Genomic DNA, 7668 nt, shown 5'->3' with positions numbered 1-7668 from the left:
TGATTCAACAGTTGATGGGCTAACTGGATCATGTCTTCTTTGGATGATTGGGCTTTACCTTTGGATTTGCCTTTGGGCTGAACAGGAGGTGGAATGGGCTTTGATCTGACTTTGGATTTTGATTTGGGCTTTGATTGGACTGGCTGAGCAGCAATGGCTTTGGTCTTTGATTTGGATGATTTGGGCTTGGAGCCACTAGATGAGGGGCTTCCAAGATTGACTGGAGGAAGACTGGGCTGACTTCCTTGAGTAAATGTAGCAGTTGGGTTCTGCTGGGCTTGAGCAAGAGCAGGAGTTGGAGCACATTGATCAGGTGGAAATTCTTCTTGAACAATTTCAAGAATTCTGGGAACATTGAACTTAACCCACCATTTAACTGTGTGTTGGCGGATGATGATATTATCATCAATCCCATAATTCCATTTGAATATCCATGGAATCTTGTATTTGGCAATGAATATGAGTAATAAGGGAAATTGCTTCTGGTGAGCAGAAAATGGGTAAACAGAGTTGAAATAATGAATTATATTTTTGAGATCATCAGGAAGGATAGCTGAAATGGCGCCATAGTGAGACCACCATCTCAGAAACCAAGTTGGTAACTCAGATTTGAATTTTTGATCAAATGAGATGAACCAGGAATGACTAAAAGTTTCATTTTGGTACAAGAAAATCTTGAACCAAGCATCAACGTAATCATGATAATTATATGGAATAGAATGGCCAGGTAGATCACGAAGTTGATTAGGATTACCCCATTCAGCCATGGAAACAATGTGGTGAATATAAAGTGAATGGTATAGGACCTTATAGGCATAGGTGCGGTCCTGAATTGGCTTGATTAAGATGGAATGATGGTTGATTAAAATATCCTTGTAATAGGCTAGGGTTTTCTCTGGATGGGAAAGGGTGAAATGGCATCCAGAGCCAAAATGGAATTTAGCAATGTCATTGATGGTTTGATTTCTTGGGTGACTGGGTTCTTTATAGAACAGGTTGGTAACATGTGAATTGGTATATTCAGACCGAGATGATTTAATAGGGTTAACTGGGAATGGAGTAACTGAAACCGATCGGCTAGATTCAAAAGGATCAGAGGCCAATGCAGATGAATAATCAGGGCGTTGAATAGTACCAAGGGTTTGGTAACGGTTAATGAGGTCAAGTGAATAAGAGGGGGTAACTGACTCCAAAGGAGGAGGGACAATGAGTTGATTTGGTTTAGTGGAAGAGGAGGCCAAAGCCTTGGAAGGAGGCCTTGGACGAGACATCTATGAAATAATAAACAGTAATTAGCAACCAGAAAGGAGATCAAGATAATCTTGATGACGATGTAAACAATTGTAGTTGTGAGCAAGTAAATTGCGGCGAGCTAGAATTTGGTGGTAATTGATGTATTGGGCTCTTTTGGTAGTGGGTTTAGCTGATTTGAGGCGGTGAATGCGATGGGTAAGCTGTTTAATAAGGGTTTTGAAATAGGTAATTCGGGATTTATGGTAAGCAGTAAATGGTGCAGTCATCCCTTACCCCCCTGTAAAAATTCCCGGGTAAGAAAATCAGGGAGGGAATTTTGACAACCAAGTATATAGGTAATATCAAAATCAAAAATACTTAAAATAGCTTGCCAACGGGCAAAAATCTGTTTACTAGCAAGATTTTCAACATCTTTTTCTAAAATAAATTTAGCAGATTTGCAGTCAACGCGAAGTAAGAATTTTTGATTTAAAATATCGTCTTGAAATTTTTGAATACATAAAACAGTAGATAAAATTTCTTTTTTAATAGTACTATAATTGAATTGTGCTTTATTCCAGACACCAGAATGATAACGAACAATTTGTTCAGATGAGTGAGGAGTAAGTTGCTGAAGAAGAATGCCACCATAACCAATATCGGAGGCATCAGTTTGAATAATTTTGAATGAATTTTTAGTGGGAATACCAAGACAAGGAAGGGACTTAACATATTGTTTGACCTGTTTAACAATAGAAGTATGAACAGAAGACCAAGGAGGAGGATTATCCTTTAACCTATCAAAGAGAGGTTGACAAGTTTTCCTAAGGTCTTTATAAAATTCAGCAATATAATTGAGGGAACCTAAGAACCTTTGTAATTGAGTTTTATCAAGAATTTCATCAGGAAATTTGGATGCAAATTCAATAGAGCGACTAATAGGTAGAATAGTATTATGATGAATATTATAACCTAAAAAGCGGACTGTAGTTTGAAATAATTTAATTTTAGGAGCAGAAATAACAAGACCATGACTTTTAATTGTATAAAAGAAGGCAGTTAAATGTTTCCAATGTTCACTAATTGATTTTGAGAAGATTAAAATGTCATCAATGTAGACAATGGAAAAATGACTAAATGGGTTGAATATGTCATTCATAATATGTTGAAATTCACTAGGAGCATTTTTTAAACCAAATGGCATTACATTCCATTCATATTGACCAAAGGGTGTGTTGAATGCAGTTTTATATCGATCGTTAGGATGAATTTGGATTTGCCAAAAACCACTTTTTAAATCGAACTTACTAAAAATAACAGCTTGACTGAGTCGTTTAATTAAATCTTTTTTATTAGGAATAGGATATCTAATCCATTCTAACACAGAATTTAATGGTTTGTAATTAATAACAAGTCAAGGGACACCTCGTTCTAATTCAGCATTTTTATTAACATAGAAAGCAGGACAAGACCAAGGCGATTTACTAGGGCTAATTATACGATTTCGTAATAATTCATTAATTTCTTTTTTGCATAGTTCAAGTAATTCATGATTCATTTGAATAGGTCGAGATTTAGTAGGAATTTGTGATTCATGAAAATTTTTAATATATGGTAGAGTAACAACATGTTTTTTCCTATGCCAGAAAGCAGTAGGTAAGGTAGAACAAACAGTTGATTCAAGTTTTAATTGAAAATCATGGATTTGGGAAATAAGAATTGGATCAGTCAATTGTTGGTCAATACGTTTATGATTTATTTCTTCTTTAAGAAATTTTAAATGTCGAGTCAGGCGACTGATTTGGTGAGAAATGGAACAGTCTTTTAATTGGTTTAAGTGTAATAGTTCAGGAGGAGATAAAAATTTGAATGTAACAGGTTGTCCTAAAACATGTGTAGTGATGCCTGTACTGGATGTAGTAAAGGGATATAATAAATAAATAAATGGGGAACCTAAAATGATTTTATCAGTCATGTTAGTGACTAAAACAAAAGAGGTTTTGAAACATACATTATCTTGGCAAACATGTACTTTTGGTAATTTATATTTGATATGCATTTTAGTACCATTAGCAGAAGTTAATTTTTCTTGACATTTTTCATAATATGTAGTAGGAAGTAATCCTTCTTGAATACAATTTAAATCAGCACCAGTATCAATTAAGGCAATTAATTCTAATTCAAAATCATTAACAATTATTTTAATTTTAGAATACCATTTTTGAAAGTAAAGTTTGTTGATTAGACTTAATCGTTTTTCTTCAGGATTATTAGATGGGGATTGGTGTGATCGGTTATCAAATATTAAATTATCCGGATTAGGATCAGATTCATGTTCAGATTCATGTGGGGATTCATGTTCATTGGTTTGGAAATTGTCTAAACTTTTATCAAGTTTTAAAGTAATAATTTCATCTTCTAATTTTTTATCTTTATGTTGTAAGTCTTTGATTGTTTGTTTAATCTGATTAATTTCTTGTTGTAAATCTTGTAATGTGACTTCTTTTTGTTTATTTTTAAATCTTTCTAAAGTTTTTGATAGACTAATTATAGGTTTATCAAATTTAGGTTTGGAATCTGAATGAATTAATAGGGATTTTAATTTATCAGTATATTTTTGTTTTAACTTGGGATCATCTAATTTACTAATTAGGTCAATTAAAGCAGATTCTTCTTGAGTAGTTTTGGTAAGGACAGTAATTTGTTTAACTGGTTTACAACAAACATTATTACAACCTATTTTAATATCATTATCAGAATCATCACTGGGTGATGGGGAATCAGAGGAGGTAGTAGGATGATCAGAAGAGGAACTACTAAGGGAGTGATTTAATTGAAAGATTTCATATAATTGATTTTTAGAGGTATCATCAATTTGGAGTTGATTAACTCTATCTTTTAATTTTTGTTTGTCTTTACATTTATTTGAATAATGTCCTTTTTGACCACAATTATAACAAGTAACATCTTTAGTTGATTTAGATTTTGGATGGGATTTGGATTTATAATATTTCTTTTTGGGTTTAGTATAGAATTTATCATTGGATTTGGAAGGTGAATAGTTCTTCTTATATTTATATTTATTGGAATGTTTATAGGATGATTTATGTTTGGAGTATTTGTGTGATTTTCTACGAGAGGGTGCAACAGGAGGTAAACCATATTGTTCACAGAAATTTCCTAATTCGTACTTAGCTTTATGCTTATCTTTATTAGCTTTTTGAGTAAGTTTAAGGTCAATACACATTTTTAATCATTCTTTTTGAATAGTGCTAATTATATCGCCATATGTTAGATTATCATATTCAATAACACCAGTGGGTTGACTAAGAACATCCCTAATTTTATGGGCAAATAAGCTAGGTAATCCATTAATAAATTTTTCTTTCCAAAATGATTTAGTACAGTCTTCTCTTAACATGACTCGTGAGGTAAACACATCTTTATACCATCGAAAATCACTTAAGGTTGGACAATTAAGATTACTAAGTTGATCATGTATGCGAGAATATATATTTGTAGGAGTACCAATAAAGTGTCGAACTATGGTATAGATTAGTTGATTAATACCATCAGGATGACAACATCCTAGAGATTCATCAAAAAGAGGGAGACCATTTTCATCAGTTTGATTGGCATAAATAACAGAGTCACGGTCTGTTTCAGTGAGATATTTTTCCCACCAAGATTTGAGCATACCAGTAAAGCCAGAGGTAAGTAAGGAAACAATTTCAGGTTGAGAGTATTGGGGATAATTACTAAGATAACTATTTGCAACCATAGATAAATGATTTAATTTTTGAAGGATTTGATCTTCACTAAGACCATCAATATTCCATTCGTATAATCGTTTAGCAGAAACAGAAAATTGATTACTAATATTTGTGTCTTCAAATTGGAGATCAACAGGAGTTGGTTTAGAATACCAGTTTTTGGTATTGTGAGGATTAACTTTGGGATAGTGGATTTTATTCAGATGAGAGGGTTGAAATTGTTGAGCTAATTGATGTATTTCATTATCAGTGGTGTCAGTTTCAGATTGATCAGACTGATCAGATACAGTATTAGTAATGGGTAGTTGATTCAAAACAGTAAGACCTTTATCTTTAGATGTAGAAGTATCATTGGGAGTTAATTTAGTAAATAATTGTTCAATAGCTTTGACAGTAGATTGATCATTAGTAACCAGGCTAGTTCGTTTAGAGCGATGACTGGGTAGATTAAGCAATGGTTGATCTAGAGTTTTAGCTGATTTGGCAGATTGGTCATCTAAATTAGTTTCTAATTTATCTAATTGTTTACCAATTGTTTTGAGACATTGATTAGTATAATTGTTTTGTTCAATAACTTTTTTAATTTCAGGATCAGTACCAGGTAACTTAAAAGGAGAGGCTGGAACTTCAGAACCTTGGTGATCAATAATTATATTTTCTAAAGGAGGATGATTAGAACTAACAGAAGTATTTGGAGAAGTTTTCCATTTATGTTTTGTGATTGTATTAACCTTTTTGTAATATTGATCCATATAATCAAAGAAAGATAATTCAAAACCATATTGAACCATAAAATTATACCATTCTCTAGTTATTCTGGATTGTTGAACAGAATTATATTTAGCACTATAAGTATGTCGTTTAGTTTTATTTTCTTTAGATCGGAATTCAATAAGTAATTTATTTAAATCAGGAGTAAAATCTTTTTTGATTGTCATTAGCTGGGGATTCACAGGTTGTATAAATTCGTCGAAATCAGTTTGAGTTGGGGAATTATTTGAAGCAATGTCTTCTTCAGGTAACTGTGTTTGAGTAGTGTAAACAGGTTTACTAGTTTGGGAAGTGGTAGAATTATCAATTCCTTTTAATTTATTTTTTGAAGTTGGATTAGTTGGACCAAGATGGATTTGACTGTTTTTCCTAAATAGAGGAGTGTTAAATATTTCGTCTTCAGTCGATATTTCAGAAGGGACACTAGATGTACTATGTCTAGAAGACTGGCTTCGATTAAATTTGATATTAACTGATCCATCATTGTTTTGCTGGATATGTTGAATGTCTTGGATTGAAGATTGTTGTTGATTATATTTGTAATTTTCATTGACAGTAACCCATTGATCAGGTAAATTAATATCTTTCCATTCAATCATGTGAGGAATATTAATGTTTGATTCATTAGTACTACTGCTTTGTATTAGTAAAGTTTTATCTTTGGGACTTTTATGTAAAGCATGAACATTTAAATTAGTTTGCATACATTTATAATGAACACGATAAATTAAAGCAATATTATGAGAAGAATCTAACATTTCAGTATATTCACCATGTAATTGAATGTTTAGTGTTAATGCCTTGAGAATATGTGGATCTCTTAAACTTAATGTAAAATCAGGAAAACAGTTAAAATGTACGGGACCTTTATTAAGACCAGTTTCCATCATTCCCATTAAACTAGCATTGTAATTAAGAAAACGAGCATCTCTTAAACAGAGTAAAACAGAAGTATTTTGTCCTATCATAGTTAATGGATTGACACCAATTTGAATTAAACCAATATGCATAAAATTGTAACCACGATCCAAATGTCGTTTGATTAATTTTTTATCAAATAACTGACAGGTTTCTCTGGGTTTTTCTAAAGCATAAACTTGTTCAATAGTTTTAACATGGAGAGTAACTTTAAAAACATCCTGTATAAAAGAAGTTTTATAAATCTCTTTAATAGGTAGTTTTGGAATATTCCATCCAGAATTAATTTGATCATTTTGTATTTCAACATCTTCTTCATTAATTATGATGCCTGGATTAGGTATGGAAGGCAAGGTAGTTGACCTAGAACTGACTGATGAGTTACTTCTAAATAATCGATTCATTGTTTTGATTTAATTAACCAGTTTTACAGATATCTTAATACATACCCTATTCTTGTCAATTTTACCACATACATAGTGTACATACATACCCTATCTTTAAACCCCAAAGTCTGACTCTGCCTAAACCGAAGGACTTACAGAAGATTGGGAAGAAGTGGGTGACTTAAACTAGGTGGATAAAAGAGACTGATCTTGTGGGTGATTAAGATGAACTGAAAACAGGATTAATTAAACAAACAAGGAAGACGATTGAACAGAAGTAGCTAAACAGTTAGAAACAGGATACAACATCACTTGGCTCTGATACCGTTGAAGGCGGAAGCAGCATCATTAAAGGCGGAAGCAGCATATATGAATGAAGGAGATGATTACGATATCAAAATTCAACACATCAGATAAGAACTAAGCATGGAAAATAATTAAATTAAATTAATAAAACCATTTAATTAAAATATTCAAACTAATTATCAATCAAAACATTTTAAATAACAAAAAATAACTTACAATTACAATTGTAGCAACTGCAAGGATCTTAAATAGGTACAACGAGGAAGCTTGTAAGGCTCTCA

The sequence above is a fragment of the Camellia sinensis genome, chromosome 3 (assembly GCF_055761805.1).
Source record: "Camellia sinensis isolate YWXY chromosome 3, ASM5576180v1, whole genome shotgun sequence".
Taxonomy (NCBI): Eukaryota; Viridiplantae; Streptophyta; class Magnoliopsida; order Ericales; family Theaceae; genus Camellia; species Camellia sinensis.
The sequence above is the reverse complement of the archived record's forward strand: the minus strand, read 5'-3'. Positions refer to the sequence as shown.